Genomic DNA, 18,956 nt, shown 5'->3' on the forward strand with positions numbered 1-18,956 from the left:
TTACACTGTGTTCAGCCGTACAACGGTTACATCATTGGCCTGTCACGGCACTGTCGTTTTGATTTTTTTATAGTAATAAAAATCATTTAGTTCAGTTAGAGAACAGTCTCTACAATTAAAACAGAAAAATTGCTCAACGTGAGCCGAACGAGAGGCGCAGCACAGATCACATGACGAGCCAGCTGACTGACAAGGCCGATGGCGGAAGATTCGATTTCAAAGCGAAATGTAAAAGCACTGTATTACCGTAGTTGTCACATAACCAGTGGGAAAATGTCCTTACCTTCACATCCTTATTAATAAGTTGAGTAAGTTAACTATTCGCAGAACTGTATGTCCACTGTATATCTTGCTTTTTCCAAGTTGCACTACCATTCAAAAGTACTTTTTCAGTAGGTCAGTGCTTTATTTATTTTTTTATTTTTTTGAAAGATTTTATACTTGTATTCAGCAAGGGCACATTAAGTGGCAGTAAAGACATTTATAATATTACAAAATATTTTTATTTAAATAAACTTTTGAATGTTCTATCTGTTTTAAACCTTGATAATAATAATAAAATAGGTAATAATAATAATAGGTATGTTTGAGCACCCAATCGGCATTGACACTGAAGATATACTGATATTTTAATATATAATAAAAAAGAAAACTGATTTTAAATGATAAGCTAGTATTTTAAATGATAACATTTACATAAAAAATGGTAACCATTAGAAACATTTTAAAAATCTGATCGACCCCGTACTTTTGAGCAGTAGTGTAAAGATGAAACAAACTCAGGCTAATTGCTTTATATGTGAGTCAAGAGAATTTCTTTCTGTCTCCGCCAGAATAATCTAAGCCAGAATAAGATGCTAATGTGGACCAGACCTTTTGTTGTTTAGTCAAAATTGTGTCTATGCGACACTAGTGTCCCAGAGAGCAGATTCACAAAGGCTGCATGGCCGCTAAGTATGCACATAACCAAATCCGAGCACAGTCAAGCCTCAAACGATGACACAAAACTACATTTTCAGGGAATGTGATCACAGAGAGGGAGCGAAAGAAGAGGGAAGCGTACAGAGACCACAAGTGTGGCTGCCTTTTTATCCAGTCTAGATCTTCTTTATTGAGGAAAGTCTCAGTAATAAGACAGGGGAGGAGAGGAGGTAATGAGAAAAGAAGCCTATGAGGAATCTCGGCACTCCTTCCCTCTAAAACACTTTTCCCTCAGATAGCGCCTCATTCTTCTAGGCATGTCTCGGTGGTATTGCACAGCTCTGCTCTTCTCGCTCTGCATAAAGGCAGAGATCTGCTGAGGGGACGTATTATCGCCTCTTACCCAGAATGCTTTGCACCTCGTTGGCCCTTCTAAAAAGTTCTCACTCACGCAGAATAGACTGTCTTGGAGAGGGAATGACTGTTTAGAGATTCGAGGTGTTAAGGGCATATTATCTCCAACACACACACAGCTCATACACACACTCCCTCTGTGACTGTCCTGATCCTGCACTTGATTGATTTAATCGCTCCACGTCTCATTCTCTTGTTTAGTGCTAATCGAATGTAATTCCTCGGCTCTCCTTCTTCATCAAATCCTACATTACAGGGCTGAGGTGTGGCGGCCGGGGACACAGACCCGGATATCATTATTATATTAATATGGCTGAATGTGAGGCCACACTTCATTTGTCTTCCAGGCTGGCAGATCTTTAGAAAGTGGTCAATAGCCTTTGCCGAGACCTCTTTATTGTGCGAGAGGAGAGGAGAGGAGAGCCAGGCTATGTTAGGGAATGAAATGACTCATAAGACAGAATATTGTCCAGATTAATCAAGAAACTGGCAGCAAACCTGCAACCGCCTCCACCCCCATGTCTCTCTCTCTCTCTCTCTCTCTCTCTCTCTCTCTCTCTCTCTCTTTCTCTCTCTCTCTCTCTCTCTCTCTCTCTCTCTCTCTCTCTCCCTCTCTCTCTCTCTCTCTCTCTGTTTATCTCTCTTCCCGCTTCTGTCTTCCTCTTTCCCTCCTGAGCCTTCTCCCCATGATTGATGGCAAGGTATGGTTTCTCCGCTGAGGATCCGGATGAGTTGGACCATGTATACTGGAAGTATACATCCCACTGTACCACTTCACATACATGCTCATTAAAATAAACAAGCATTCTCATATAGAAGGAGAGATGGATGCTCTCTTTTTCTCTTCTCGATCTGTCTTGCATACACTGGCTAAATCTGGCATTGGCATGTCAGTGGTGCTGTCCGTGGTGCTGAAAACTTCTTAAACTGTGATCAGTTATTCAGGCGCTCCAAAACAAGTGCACTTTACAGACTTTGACGAGCTTTGAAATCTCCCCATTACCTAAATGTCGACCCCGGCACGCACATGTTGTGCTTTAAAAATCAATATTACATTTCCATTTCCTGACTTGATCTGATGATGAAAAGTTGAACTCCCTCGCCTCGTCATCTTTTTTTTATTTGTTTTTGGCCGCTAGGCTGGTGTAAATTAGCCCGAGGCATGAGGCAGACTCTTCCTTTTTGTCCGGACAGGCGCCGCTCTCCATTTATTTATTCATAGACGGTTGTTTGTGTAGCCACACCAAATTTGTGCTGGAGTCGGCGCGCCCCTGACCGCACACTTCCCAGGCTCAGAGTAATGTATATTTAACGTCGCTTACGCTCCCAGACAGAGTCATTTATGAGACAAAGCTTCATTAGACTGTTTTAACGGATGGGGGACATTAATACAGCCCGTGCTTGCTTGTGTTTGTTATTGCCAGATTGTTTAGGGTGCTGAATACACAAAAGAGAAATGATGGTGTATTGATTTCCGGGCCGTGGGATTAATGTCTGTTATGAGGTGCCGATGTGGTAAGTTGAAAGTTTATGCTGTCGCATGGATCAGCAGCTGAGTATTGATTGAGAAGTCTTAGAGCTTGTGGCTTGCAGCTGCTGTAAGAGGACAGGTGAATAGGTTTTCGACTGTTTAAGTCTGGTCTCTGGCCCTGGATGTGTGAATTATAAAGAATAAGAATATTTGGATGCTGGTAATGAGCTTTTTGAGTTATATTTTTTTAGTTTGGGCTGGGACTGTCTGTTTGTCCAAACAATGGAAGGTGGGGAGTATTTACAAACAGCAGCTTTACAATGTGAAGGGTAAGAGTATGTCTTGCTTTTAAGCGCACACGTACACATGGATCTCAGTCGAGGGCTGTGCATTAATATTCAGACACTGTTCATTCACACGCCCTCTTGACTCATCCAGCTTTCTGCACTGATTCGGGTCATATATGCTGCAGAAGCCCTGATCAAAATAACAAATATTGTATATGTGCCTTCAGCCAGCTGAAAGTTAACATCTTGAGGCTATACAATGTAAACTCCTCAACTAGTCTAGATATTAGTTTACAGGTGAGGTGATTTTGTGGTTAGTCCACCTGCTGCATGTGGCCAGCTGCCAGTGAATAATTTGAGCAGAGTAAAAGTTAAGTTCTGCAAAATATGTCTCATTGCTATTTCTTGCCATTTCAGCTGATATTTTCTCTGCATTTCCATAGCTTCTTGGAAAATAATGCATCTAAGGTGAAAATACTGACTGGGCTTGTCAACATAGCTCATATATTATATATTTTTTTATTATAATCTTAAATTTAAAAAATAAATTACAGATATTATGATTTCTTTATGAATGTCAGAAAGTTTTCTCAGGGTTACTCCATTTTATTTTAACAAAAGTGGCATTTTTATAAAAGGGAAAAATATTATATATTTTTAAGCTTACTGACATTTGAAAATGTGAATAATAATTATTCATTTTGAATTATATATTACTTTAAGCCCTTCAAATTATATCAAAACAACTTTTTCAGAAATTGATTGCTCATCATAGAAGAAATATATTAGAGTCATGTCTGTTTTGTTTTTTTTTAAGAAAGAAAAGAATCTTCACCGTGATCAGACTTTAAGAGTTCTCTGTTTCTCTTTCTTCAGGTCTTCTCTCAGGTTCACATTATTATTGGTGTTTTGGCACATGGTTTCAGTCACCCGCAGAGCTGCTGTGTCAGTGCTACATAAGGCCACATCAGAGTAGAGCACATGGGACCTCCTCTATAACAATCCCCTTATCTGTAAACATCAGCGTCTTCCTCTCCCACACCTGCCTCCACCTGCTCTTCATCATAGCAGCGGTCCAATTTCCCGTCAATGTGCGTCAGCTGTCCCAGTAGCCCGCTCTCTCATCTCCATCCATCTCGGCCCACAGCCTCTGTCGTACACACTCTCCGACTCACACAGACACCTCTCTTACACACAATCCATGTGTACCGTCTACCCATTCTCACACAATTAGCATATTGAACACATTTTTTTCATGATGCTTAACATTATTTATCCTAGTTGGACATTTTCCTAGATCAGAATCCTTCAAGATCAGTCAGTTTTTAGAGTTTAGGTTTAGACACAAATTCTTGCAAACAGTTCTTGCTATGCAAGCCCAATTTCATGCACTGTTGCATTGTCAGCATTGCCACAAGGGGCGCAATAGCGAACATAATCTTAATCAATGTTTTTATATGGTTAGTTGTCTCTTTTCCAGTAAGCTTCTGATATGACAGAGGTAACAGTCGTTAGTATTCAGTTTAGGGGCAACCGCAACTTAATCATGCATGTAACGTATGTGTATGCATTCTGCATTCATGGTCAAAGGGATAGGTCACCCAAAAATAAAAATGCTTTCCTCATGTACTCATCCTCATGTTATTCCAAACCTACAAGAATGTTTTGAAACATTGTTCAAAATAGCTTAATATGTGTTCCTCAGAAGAATGAAAGTCACAAGGATTTGGAACATCATGAGTGTGAGTAAATTTTTGGGGGGTGAACTACTGTATCCTTTAAGCAGCTTAATCACATAAACATTTCTGTCAGCTTTAGCAATAATTGTATATAGTTCACCCTAAAGAGGAAAATTCTGTCATCATTTACTCACCCTCATGTTGTTCCATACCCATAAGACTTTGGTTCATCTTTAAAACACAAATTAAGATATTTTTAATGAAAGATGAGATGTTTCAGTCCTTCCATTAAACCAAAACTTAGAAGTCCAAAAAGGTCATAAAGGCATCATAAAACGAATCCATAATCAAGCGATTTAATCCAAGTCTTGTGAAGAGAGACAATCACTTTAAATAATGAACAAATTTAATTTAGACTTTTACTTAAATGTGAAAAATGTGAACACACATACATAGAGCCAATCCCATATGGTGAACATGGATGCTCAAACATGCATGTGTGATGCTCGAAAACCAATGAGGTTGGTTCTAGCGCACGTGACGCACACACAAGCTTTTGTGTTTACCATGTGATTCTCTTTATGTACTGTATGTTTATACGTGTAAAAAAGCCTAAATTCAAATTGATTTGTTTAACAACACCTTCTGGATCTTCTACATTTTGGCTTGGACTTTCATTGGAGGCAAAGAAACCTCTAAGGTTTCATTGAAAATATCTTATTCTGTGTTTGGAAGATTAACCAAAGTCGTTGGAATGGCATGAGTTTGTGTAAATTGGAATGACAGAATTTTTTAGGTGATCTATCCCTTTAAGGATAGTGTTATGTAAAATAGAGAACTAAATATGTGAGGAAGCACGTGTAAGCAAAAGTAACATATTTAGTAGTCCGTCACCTACCTTTTCAACTTTTCACACTCTCTTCCCTTCATTCATCGCACACTTCTCTCCTCCTGACCCCATCAGCTCTTCAGTCAGGTCAGAACATTGCTCTCCCATTGAGAGAGACTTCCTCCATATTAAGGGTCACTGACCAGCAGCAGAGTAAATGAAAATTAACTTTTTCTTCTCTCTGTCTCTGTCTTTGTGGCTTGGTGCTGTGGGCCAGTATGCATCTGGGGCTTCCTCTGACCTAACCCTTTCCAAACAACCTTTTAGGCTGTTTTTGCATAGCACTTTCCCCATTATCCACTTTCACTTTGACATATCCTGCATGTCACTCCTCCTCCTCCGTACAGAAGCCATTCACGTGGACACCGAGCTGAGAGAGAGAGAGCCAGGATGTGAGATGGCTGCTTAATAATTCAGAGCTCTGTGAAAGGGCAGGAGTCTGCCAGTGAGCCAAACTGACATTCAGCCAGTTATTGAGCGCCGGCCGCTGGCAGCCGTGTGTGTCCAGCCGTTTCCCTCTGTGCGTCTGGGACATTAGAGCGGGAGATTGACCTGCCTTATTGTGTTAATCCAACTCTTACCTATAGACTCAGCAGCCCGCATCACACGGCACCGATGGCGCTTCATGGGCCGCAGGTCACGCTGGCGTCTGAGCGCGATCACTGCTTTTCTATTAGGACACTGTCTGGAGAGCCTTGGGAGCGCTACGCTCTGTTGGCTGGTTAACTTGTTTTTGCGTGTGCACGTGTTGGCCGAGTTTACACCTGGTATTAACATCAGTATTGAACAAACCGTTTGAAACAGGATGGCACTAAATCAGGTCTCAACAATAAGGATAATTTTTTTCAGTACTTTCGATTTTCACTTGCCCTGTCAACATTTTCACTCCCCACACTTTCAATGAATTGTTCATTTTTACTTTTAGCAATGTGTTTTTAGATATGCTAGAAATATTAATTTAATCTTATAATACTTATTTTCACTTATTAAGTTTTTGTTGAAAATTACTGAGCAAACCATTTTGAACAAACTTAACATTTAATGAAAAATAAATATTTGAAAATAAATACATGTTTTAATATCTTCCTGTATTTATTTATTTGGATGTTTTATTTTTTGTTCATAAAGAAAAATGTAAACAATTTCATAATAAACTTAACATTTAATGGAAAATAAATATATGAAAATAAATTTGTTTTTCATAAAAAAAATTACGTTCATTTCAAAATAAAATAAAAATGTGTTCATTAAAAAAAAAAAATCTTTACAAAAAGAAAATATGCAATAGTAGGAAATTGTACAACTATAAACTTAATTAAACACATTTTTCCATAAACTATGACATACAACGCAGAACCAAACATTTTAATTTGCAACAAATTGATATACAAGGTCAACAAATGTAAAATAAAGTTTGTTTTCATTTTGTATTATTTTTTCAGACTTTATTAACAAATAGCAGATGATGTTGTGATGAATTGTATGTTGTCAAAATCAGAGACGCTCACCTTTTTTTCCTACCGTGTGTCACAACTGACCGCTGCTGATCAGATCACCAGTAACATATCTAAATACCATGTGTAAACAGTCCCTGCGTGTGTCCCTCAGAGGAGAGTTGGCACAGCTCAGACCTTTCCTGCTTTAGATTCATGTTTTCTAAAGCATCCTGTGCAATCAATGCCAGGGACAGGCCTGTGTGATTGGGCCCAGACTGTGGACATTTTTGATACGCTGCCTCTAATGTGTGTGTGTGTGTGTGTGTGTGTGTGTGTGTGTGTGTGTGTGTGTGTGTGTGTGTGTGTGTGTGTGTGTGTGTGCTCGCAAGTGTCAGATGACAGCAGGCTGTGAGCAAAGGCAGATCAATAGGACACAGTACTGCCAGTTGGCAGACAGCCGCGTTTACGAGCGTGTGTGCGGCCGGCCATTTGCCGGGTGTGTTTTGGGAGTGAGCTGAACTGCGCTGTGACGTTTCGACACATAACTTGCGTTGCTGCAGCTAATGACCAGAACTGTCGCATTTGTCCGGCACTGATTACACATCAGAGGCCCAATTAGCTCTGGTTGAGTCTGACATTCTGATTTCCTCATCACAGACAGAAATCCCAGATAGAGAAGACGGAAAGAATGAAGGAGAAATGTTTTTCCACCCCAAATTCAAGTCTATTCACTGTCATATCGATTTAAAGCCCGTCATACAAGCCCAGGCTCATCAACATACAAAGCAGTGCTCTGAATCCAATTTCTGTGATTGGCAATTTCATCGTGGAGATCTGTTTCACCAGTTCGGGAATTTGGCCCGTCCCAAGGGGAGGAAACGGCTCCGTCTGACTTAGAGAGCAGCGGAGAGGTCAGTGACCGCTCTGTTATGTGACTATAAGGATAATAGGGAGACATGTTGTGGCTTTATTTGACTGAAGAAGGTTCTTGTAAGGTCTGATTTTATGATGCGACTACATAAACAAATAGCTCTGAACAAGAATGGAGAGAGGTGTACACCTCTGCCTCTAGCCTCTGCTTTACGTCTCTAATTTTGGCTAATTTACTCTCATTTTAGTGAAATCCTCCGTAGGCCTGCTTGTGTAATGTGAGGTGTTGTGTAGGTCTAATTTTAATTTGATGGAAGGCAATATGCAAGTGTAATCTGATTGGAAAATGTTGTGTAGGCCTGATTTCATTCTTTGAGGTGATGTGTAGATCTAATTTGAAATCTGTAGGTTTTGATTTTAGATGAGATGATCTTGGTCTAAATCTCTTTCTTTCTTTATTTCTTTCGTTGTTAAAAAAAATTGTTTTGTATTTTTCAAGCAATATTTGAAATGTATTTTTTCTATTAATAGGTCACGACGGTTGACTAGATTTTTTTTTTCTTCAGTACACATTTATTTTATTTTATTTTTTCACAAAAGCTAATAGAACAAAAAAAAATGTTCTTTGGTCTTTGTTCTTGACTTTTCTTTCCTTCATTATACAGTGTTTTATTTATTTGTCATATGCCTCAAACTGTGTGTGTGTGTTTGTGTGTGCGTGTGTGTAGCCACTGTAAGGTGATGATTTCATCAGGCAGAGATCAGAGATTCAAATGAGCATTGTAAATCACACACCATTAATGAGCTGCCTTGTAAATTAGCAATGCAGGGTGTGTCAGAGCTGGAATGGGGAGTGGGGGTTGCCACATGGGGACACATAAACTTCCTCCACAGGGCTATTTACTGCCACCATAACCGTACTCAGAACCTGAGTCTGGCACACTGCCCTGCGCCCAGAGAGCTTTGATGGCCTTTTTCACTGGACCATCTCCATCGCTCGTTAGAAGGCCTGGGGGAACGTCTGAGCTCTTTGCACCCTCACAAATGATAGAGGACGATAAAACAGAAGGCTTTGGGGCCTTTGGAGTTACTCTCCAAGACCCACAACAAAGCTGGAACAGAATCTGTGCAGATTTGGAACAACCATCATTCAAAAAGTCCTATATATCTTACAGGTCCAATGTTTTATATATATATATATATAAATTTTTTTTTTTGGCTAATATATTTCTGTGTGCTATCAGCTCGCTTTTTAACACATATCACTATGTTTACATTCATTTTGCACACTTGTGTTTATTTTCAGCAAAATAAAAAATCAGCATGTATTTTTTTCTGTCTTCAACTTGTTAATAATGATAAAGAGGAAGAGGATGTCCTCAGTCAGTCGGGCCTGTTTGGGGTTATGAGTCCCGCCAGCTGCCATAACATCCAGAATTGTATCAAGATAGCACATGCCGTCTCTCAGAACGAGGTGTCTGGAAAACATTGACGCTTTGCGATGGTAATTGTTTTGTGGCCAAATCGATAGCATGAATGGAACAACCAAACACGTGCCAGGTTCCTGTTCTGAGCGGCTGGTGGGGGAGCCGGGCCTTTAAAAGAATCTTTCCGTCAGTCTTTTGTGCATCTCTGAATCTGTCAACACCTTACTTTCTGTTCTAGTCGGGGGTATTGATCCCTCAGGCGACAATGGCTTAGCATTTCTGTGTGCGTGTCTCAAATGTGTGTGCATCCTGCTTCCAGTGACAATGCAGCTGGGGAGCCCAGGTACGAATGGACGTAGGAACTCTGTGAAAAGTCAGCTTGACTCATTAATATAATAATGATGATTTTAAATAACAATTATATTACAATGATTAATTGTTAATAATGAGTTAATAATGAGTTCTCACCACATGACTATAAGAATTTCTTTCTTTACACTGTATAAATGTTGATTTCCCGAAATCTGGGTTTAAAAAGTTTCTTTTAAAAAGTGATGCATTGATTGCATGTGCAGTACATATGTGAGAGGCCTGCAGACATATACATTCCTATTTTTGCCATGGCCCCTGAAGCCGAGCGTCTTTAATTCGGCGGGCTTTAAATATTGCATGACTTCCTGATGGCGGTGGCAGTCAGAGGCTTGGCTGCTCTGGTATTAACCTGTCTGTATAAATCAGGAACCCTCCCAGGCCTGCTCTCTGCTCTCCCATCCTTCTATCAGCCCTCTCTTCCCTCCCATCTCTCATTTGTCCATCTCAACTCTGAGCCGATCTGATCAGGGGGCCCCTGTAATCCTGCGCCAGGGGCCCGAACATCAGCGCTAGGCAGGTGACAAATAGTTTTTTAATTGCCTGCACCAGAAAAGCATTAGTCTAGTCCCCTTCCTTGGTAGGGGCGGGCAGGACGTGCACGTAATAATAATAGCCGGGCCTACGCCTCCCTGCAGGCTATTTTTAGACTGGGTATTTTGAGGGCTCGGCCAGTGTATGTGTGTGTTTGTGAGAGAGAGGGGGAGAAAAAAAAGAGTGTTTGGACACGGGAAATGGAGGTGCGGCATTAGATCCTCCGTTCCGCGAGCCAACCAAAACCCTGTGCCGCTCTCCCAGCAGGCACATGCACACGCTTTCCTAAGCCTGCCCGAAATGAAAGGAAACACTGTGTGTGTGTTTGGTGTGCTGAAGAAGCCTGATGAAGCTGTCCAGTTTATGTAGCAAGCTGCACACTCCTGCTGCTTTGGCTTGGTTTGTGCTTAGTGTTGAGATATGGTATTGATTTTTTTCTCCTTTATCCCCTCTGTCTCTCTTTCACTCTCTCTCTCTTTCTCTGTCCCTCTCGCTCTCTCTCATCAGTGCCCTTGCCATATCTATGTAAGATATTGGCTCAGCAAATGCTGAGCCACACACAGTAGCGTGTGTGTTCGTAGGGCGACACTGACCCCATCCGTTCAGACGGAGAAGACTTGAGGTGGGTGGAGACAGACATCTGTGAGAACACAAAAATTACATATGTGTGGCGTGTGTGTTGTGTTTGGGTGCGTATGCTTATGCAAGCGGTCAAACCGTATAAGAAAGCTTGTTTATATCTTGAGATCACAGTTTGTGTGAGTGTCGGTGGTTTAGCAGAAGTATGAATGTTTAGCCTGAAGCCTCTCCATTTCTGGGACTGAATCTCAGCATGAGTTCAGCTCACTGCAGTTCTGAGGATCCTTAGATCTGCTGTCCTCTTCCCACAAAACTCTCTCTCTCTGTCTCTCTGACCCTTTTTCACACTCATGCTTGCACACATGAAAACAGCACACCTTCTTTATGAAACTAGACTCCATCGCTCTGTCAGTAGCCATTTATTTTCACTCTTGTTTCAAATATAGTAAAGTAATAGTTAACCCAAAAAAAGGACATTCTGTCATAATTTACTCGCCTTCATGTTGTTCTAAACCTGCGGAACATGAAAGAAGATATTCTGAAAAATGTCAGGGGAAAAATGGGAACCAATGTTGTTTTGGTCCCCAATGAGTTTCATTGTATGAACAAAAACATTCTTCAAAAATAGCTTCTTTTGTGTTCTGCAGAAAAAAGAAAGTCATACAGGTTAGGAATGACAAATGATGAGTATCCCTTTAATATATTTAAAATGAAAGGGTGAATAAGGGTTAGTGAAATAAGCTTAAAAAAGCAAAGCGTTAAAAAAAAATCTAAAGTGGTCGATATTCTTGAATTGATTTGTGTGAGTATCAGACTAAAATTTAAGTTAATATACAGTACACTGATAATCTTCCCATCAAATGAGCTATTAACTCGGAAACCACCACAGCCGGAGTCTGAGTCTGTGAGATTAACTTGAGAATCAAATCAGTCCAATTCACCAGTAAATCACTCTGTTTTTGTGAACCAGATGAACTGATTTATTGCAAAAATCTGACTCAAAGAATGATTCCTTCAAACAGATGTCTCTACTTCTCTAATGCCCTCCCGCAATCTGTTCCTCACTCAATCCTGTAGCACACAACTCAATATAAACTGCTTGTATGCCATCTTACTGTACATCCTTTTTTGAAGTTTGACACCAGTACTTCAAAACTTCTGTCATGTCTGTTGTAATTGCATTTACATCAATAAATGTGGCATCTGCTTTCTTGTCGCTGGTTAAAGTTGTGTCTCTATCAGACGGACACAGACAACACTTCCTGACCATACACTGACTCAACACATCCCCTGCAGCAGTGTTGAGGAGACCTTTTACCAGCCATTTACTCTCTTCCCTTCGGGGAGCGGCCCGTCCTCACACACACACACGCACACCTTTTGTTATCCTGGCATTTGGCATATGATCAGAGTGTGTCTGGACACAAGACAATCTGTTATGGAGTTGTCACTTTTAGATGGTGTCCTTGAAACTGGTCCAGGAATTGTCCATCTGACCTTTGACTTCAGTAGACAACACTCATGTATGGCTACCATCCAAGCCCAATCCGATTTGATCCAACCAGATGCGATATGTTTGTTAAAATACTCACATGCCTGCACAAAGCACTGATGACCCAGAAAGCTCTCGTCAGGGTGACGAAGGGTTAAATCTGCCTCCGCCCTTCTCCTTTCCCTGCCCTGCCAGCTGTTCCTACTCCTCCACACCTTTCCTCTCTTTATCCACTGCTCCCTGCAATCCACAGTACCTCTCGGACCAGTAAATGAATGCTCATTTGCAAGTTAGATAAATCCTTTGAATGTATTATGGATGTAAACAAATTAGCCTGTAGGCCCCAGATGATGCCAAATGGAGCGGAGGTCTCTTCCTGTGGTGGTTTCCTGCTCATGCTCAGTAGCTTGATTGATGCTTTTTCTTCTGCCTTAATTAGTTCAGTATGAACTGATTCTCTCCGTATGAGACAGGTGCGTTATTAAAGTAATGCTCTTTAATGCTACCTCTGTAACGCTCCCTGCCGAGTCCTTCCTCTTTTCATCAATTCATAACAAGAGCACTCAGCCAATTAAAATAGACCGGTGAGGGGCAAGAGGAGCAGTGTCATGCTGAATCTGTTTATCCACAACGATGTTTGTGGTCAGTGCCGTTCAACGGAGCAAATTGAAGTTGTTGTTTTGTTTTGTTTCTTTTAGCGCCGCATTACTTTATTAGCTCATTTAGTTTCTCATTTTGATTAGTGGTGGTTGTAAGAGCCACTAAAAATCTTAATTATTAATGTTTGTCTCCTGTTTTAAGGAGTTCAAAAGTAATTTACATGTTGTTCCAAACCTGAATAACTTACTTTCTTTTGTGGAACATAAAAGAAGATATTTTGAAAAGGTGTGTTTTTGTCCTTGCATTGAAAGTCAATGGGATCCAATTTAGTTTAAAAGAAAGTCATACAGGTTTGGATCAACATGAGTAAATTTCCATTTGAAGTGAACTACCCCTTTAAAAAGGGAGAAAATAAGTCTCACAGACTTACATTAAAGAAAGGATTCAAGCCATAGGCACAAGAATATTATCTAAGGATACTTTTATCTAGCAATCACCCAGAACAGCCTAATGCTCCAATGACCACCAGAACACCCTAGCAACACTCTAATGCACACCCAAATCACCCATAGGAATACCTTAGCAATTATCCTGAACACCATAGCAACGCCCTAGCAACCATTCAAAACAGTCTAGTAATACTCTATTGACCACAATAACACCCTAACAATGATCTAATGGCCTCACAGCAACGGCCTAGCAACCATTCAGAATAGCCTAGTACTGCTGTAGTAACCACCAGAACACCCTAGAAATGTCCTTACAGCCACCCAGAACACCATAGCAACGCCATAGCAACCACCCAGATCACCCACCCAGATCACCGTAGCTATACCTTAGCAACTGTCCAGAACACCTTAACATCATGGTAGGGAGTTTAGCACAGGAAAGCAGCAGTTCAAAATATGTGCTTTTTGTTTTTGTGAATGCTTGTATAAGCACACATGCACCAGCATGCACTCGTTTATTTGCCTTTTAAACTACTCTGTCTGTATCTGGCAGGGCAGAGGTTAAAGAAGAGAGGAGTGGGTAAGGCATTGTTGAGATTGATTAAGACTCACTATTGATCACGGAGTGTGTGGGTGTGGGTGGGTGTATGGGGATCGGTAGAGCCCAGGGCCTATCTCTCTGAAGACTCCAGCTCTGTTCTCTATAGCAGGCTGGCTAGAGACCCCTCCGGGGGCCACATCAAAGAGTCCTGCTCCCCTGCCACCCTTGTCTTTTGAAGACAGCAGCGTTTGATGACATCACTTCCCCTATTATTTCTCAGTTGGCCAGTGTGGCTCATGTGAACCACAATACCTCAAATTGTGAGGATTGGTAGACAGAAAAAAAATGATCTATTTAATCTTTAAATCTCTGTTATCCAACACCACCATCAAAATTCACATTGAGTAATATGGAAATTTTAGATTTCTGTATGTCTAGGTTTTTGAATACTTCTCTGCATCCCATTGTATCTTTGCACATGTTCACTTGTGTTTTTAATATGTTTCTAGATGAATAGACTGCCATACTACTGCTACAGTATAAGAATGACTCCCATCGCCTTATATATGGATCCTGTTTACTGTACCTGCAGTAAGCCATTAACAAACGGACTGCATGCTAACGATTACTGACAGGCAGTGCTTGTTGCCTTTATGGACACCTGAACCAGTGTTGTTCTCCACATCTGCTTCACACCTGCGGTGACCTCACGCAGACCACGAGGCCTGAAGCTACTGATCTCAGATAGGTCAAACATATGGCCAAGCATGTTAAACACTCTCACGCTGACTACTGACACGTTGGCCACACTCTCCCAGCTAAAGTCACATTCAAGCATCTCCTTCCTGAACAGGCATAGTGTTTAAAGGGGTAGTTCACCTAAAAATGGAAAAATATTTCCTGTCACGCATGCCATTCCAAACCTACTGTATATAACCTAAAAAGACTAAACAAAAAAGTGTTAATATGAATCTTCACACAGCTATTTTTCATAAATTATTATTTTATTTTATTTTTAAATATGACAAAAAACATTTAAAAATGTTTTTTTGTTTTTTTAAACAAAAAAAAAAGTGACTTTATTTCAAATCCTCTTTGTGGAAGGAAATATATAGAAATGTAAGTAATTTTTCACTGATAATCTTCCCTATCAGTGAGCTGTAGTCTTAGCAGAAACATCAAATCAATGAACGAATCAGTCTGCTTCATGAACAAATCATTCAGTCAAAATTGTGAACCTTGAAAAGAACCAGTTCAAAAAAGAACGATTTGTTTACTGTTCCGATTCATTGAGTCAATGATCAAATGAACAAAGTCAGTAAACGGCGTTCCTCAGATGAACAGTATCAGAGAGAAACAGTTTGTCTTTTGGTCGAATGCACACACTCTAAGAATTTGGTTTGGTAACAAAAAGTGTATTTACAGAATAATAAGAACAAAATAACACTAACGGTATATTTTTACAGAGAATTATACTGTATAATAAGATGTGCTGAGAAGATTTTGGTTGCAGTACGTGCACTTATGTGTACAGTGCACTTTAATATAAGGGAACTACAGGGTTACAGTTAGATTTAGGGGTAGGTTCAGAGTAGGTTGGAGTTAGTACCTACATGGAGTTATTGTAATAACTATATAATAAATATGTAAAAACAGGACTGTAAAATAAAGTGCTAGGCAGATTAAATATTGTATAATATTGCACACATTTGTACAATCATTTTCACACAAATTAATACCATATAACTTTAGAAGACTTAAAGCACAAAGGTTTATTGACCATGTTTATTTGACCTTTTTAGGAATATAGTGAATAAGTCATATGCACTACCTTTACAATCGCTGAATAAAAAAGAGACATGAATCTTTTTTTAATATATTCTTCAATCCTAACCTCTGTCACATTCTCCTCTCTGTGTGTTTCTGCCTGACGGTCCCTTGCTCGCTCGCTCTCTCTCTTTGCTTTTGTCTTCTTTACCCAATCCCCTCTCTCAGCTTCAGGGCTTTTCTGGCTTGGCATTTGCTTTAACCCCAAATCAATCTGTTTTGAGCAGAACTCATAAACTTTTCATAAGCTCAACCCTTACACCCGAGTGAGTGAGCTCGTCAAGACTCCTCCGCCTGTCCCGCTGCTTGTTTGATATTCTGTGTGCTTAAGTGCGGGGCCGGACCCCACGCCGGGCCACGTTCAGTCGCGCCACGTGTCTCCTCTCTACCGCTCGGCGAGCCGCTCCTGTCTCTGCATCGATCCCGACTGCCGTGCATCATCTGAGCATGAGAGCTATCTAGCCGCGCCATGTTTAATTTATGTTGTGGAATGTCCGCTCAGTTAGACACCCTCGACTGTTTGGAGACGTGCCGTACCCAGCCGCTTAATGTAGTCGTGCAATTTGTGCTGTGTTTGCCTGATTAGCACTGAGTGACGTTTGTTCACACCCCACCTCGCCGAGGGACGGATGCAGACGATGGATTTTGTGTTTGCTCACCTGAATGGCATCGACGTTCACGGTGATGCGTTTTGCTGTGACACCTTGCCGCGTGTTGGTCAACAAACTTAATAAGCACGGGACAGACTCGCTCTTTGCTATCTCTATCATTCTCTCTTTCTCTTTCCCTCTCGCCCTTGCTCTCGCACACACTTTAACCGAACAGCAGGTCAAACTTTTTTAAACGTGTGCATCGCTAACAGGCTCACTCAGGCAGAAGTGCTATCTCAGCACCTGTGCCTTAATGATTAATACCATATTGATGATCTCAATTAATTTCCTATTACGCAGCAGCAGGTCTGCGCTGCTCGGTTTCTGTCACGGCCCTGAGTTTGGACTGAGGGAGATCTCTGAGGGCAGCTGGCTGCCGTTGATAGCGGGAGATTTTGGGTCTCTGTGCAGCATGCTTACACGACGAGGAGAGTATTTTCTGTGCAATGGTGACTGACCTTCACTGTGTATTTGACGTCCAGTAAGGAGCAAGAGCATTTCTTAAAGACAACTTGAAAAGACATTTGCAGTGCATATGTGATGCGATCTGGGAAAACCCACCACATGGTGAAATTTGACCTATTACAGGTTTTGATACAATATTAAAGCTGGTTTCAAGCCCTTTCCAAATCTGTTTTTTATTTATTTCATCTTTTGTCCGTAACAAAAGTTATGGTTATCTGAAGTTGGCTGATCGCTATGATTTTTAGGAACAGAATTTTGAACTGTAACGTCCTGCTATCGGGGCGATTTGGCGGTCTTTTTTTATTGCCTGTTTTTCAGGTATCATTCGAAAGCTTACGAACTCAAAATTCATTCTGTGAAAACCGTTTTGAAATTGGTCGATTGAGAGGCGAGCAACATCTTTTAAGCGAGCAGCTACTTTAGATTCCGTTGTTCTCGAGCTCCGCATCTCGCGATAATGTTGGGTAAAAAAATAAATCTTGCGTGCCATTGAGTTTACACAGGACTGGCGGAAAATGCACTTTGATATATCTTTATTCTGTTATTTGGTTTATTTTGATAGGTGAACTGTCTTTGTAGTGTTAAGAGAACGAGAGCTATGCGCAATTTTTTTTTCACCTCCGCCGTGTGTGTTCTTAAAGAGAAAGACACCGTCTTTTCAGCTTGCCACTATAAATTAAATAATATAATATTTCATAAAAATATCTTAATTTGTGTTCCGAAGATTTTGAAGATGAACAAAGGTCTTACGGTTTGGAATGATATGAGGGTGAGTAATTAATGACAGAATTTAATATGATTTTTCCTCACCCACTGCTTTGGTTACTGGTTACATCAGCAGAAAACAAAATGTTGTCCGAGGTGGACAAATTTCTTATTTGTTTAGAATAACAAGGATGTTCTTTGTGTGTACACTCTCTTTCAAAAGTTTGGTGTTGGTAAGATTTTCATATTGTGAAAATGTCTAATTTAAAATAACTTTTGAATATATTTTAAATGTAATTTATTCCTGTGATGTCAAAGCTGAATCATTCTAATATGCTGGTTTGGTGTCCAAGAAACTGGAAACCAGGATTCTTTGAATGGGATTGATGAGAAAGATCAGCATTTATTTGAAATTGAAATCTTTCGTAACATTATAATTGTCTTTACCACCACTTTTGATCAATTTAATGCTTTCTTGATGAATAAACATTATTTTTCACACAAAATAAATCTTATTGACCCCAAACTACAAAATATATGTGTAGTAGTGATGCACAGATTGTGGTTATATCCACAGACGCTGCGGATAATCCGCGGGTCGGGCAGGCCAAGTGAAAATATAGCATTCTGATTAATTGTAGGTGGGTCGTGTGTGGATGACAAAAATCATCAGTGATGGAAATATTAACATTTTAGATGTTTATTTAAAGCTTAACTTTTTGTCAGACACTAATTTGACACTTTTTAAAGCAGCAATGGAGGCATTTTTTTTTTAAGTACCGTTTGGGAGCGTTTTACTGAAATAGTTAACCAGGGCGAACACTTAACACTAAGAACTAGAATCATTGCAATGATGATTATCGGGTGCGGATATCTAAATCAGAGAAAATCATAGGTTCTGGAGGGTGGCGGGTGGATGATTTATTTTTAACAGCGGATTCGGGTGACTGATACAAGCTCAGTTTGACACATTTTTATTTTTGTTATGTGTTAAAAACAAAATCATCTTTTATGTGTCAGTCTGTCATGACACATTACATTTTGCAATTGCAGGTTTCTTTAAATATGTATCGCAATCGTATCTTTTTGTGAATTTTGCATTTTAATGTATAATACATTTGAGGAGAGTATTGACGTGTGCCCAAACCTTTTCTCAGGCAATCACATACACAGAATGAGACCCCTGTACGTAATTTACAGTAGTTGTTTTGATCTCAGTTCTCATTTTCACTTTACTATCACAGACATTTTATTTTCTCGCATTGTTTCAGTACTTTTTGTCAATTTACTCCATCTTCTCTTCTCTTTTTCCTCACTTGTTTCACCTGTCATCAAACCAATTTCAGCACCC

The 18,956-nt window shown here is 40.2% G+C and overlaps 1 protein-coding gene across 3 annotated transcripts in view; it reads left to right on the forward strand.

Annotated features, from left to right (window-relative positions):
- The window catches only part of camta1a (calmodulin binding transcription activator 1a), a 364,067-nt gene that overhangs the window by 293,091 nt on the left and 52,020 nt on the right, over nt 1–18,956 (forward strand). The window lies entirely within an intron of this gene.

The sequence above is a fragment of the Phoxinus phoxinus genome (genome assembly GCF_949152265.1).
Source record: "Phoxinus phoxinus genome assembly, chromosome: 18".
Taxonomy (NCBI): domain Eukaryota; kingdom Metazoa; phylum Chordata; class Actinopteri; order Cypriniformes; family Leuciscidae; genus Phoxinus; species Phoxinus phoxinus.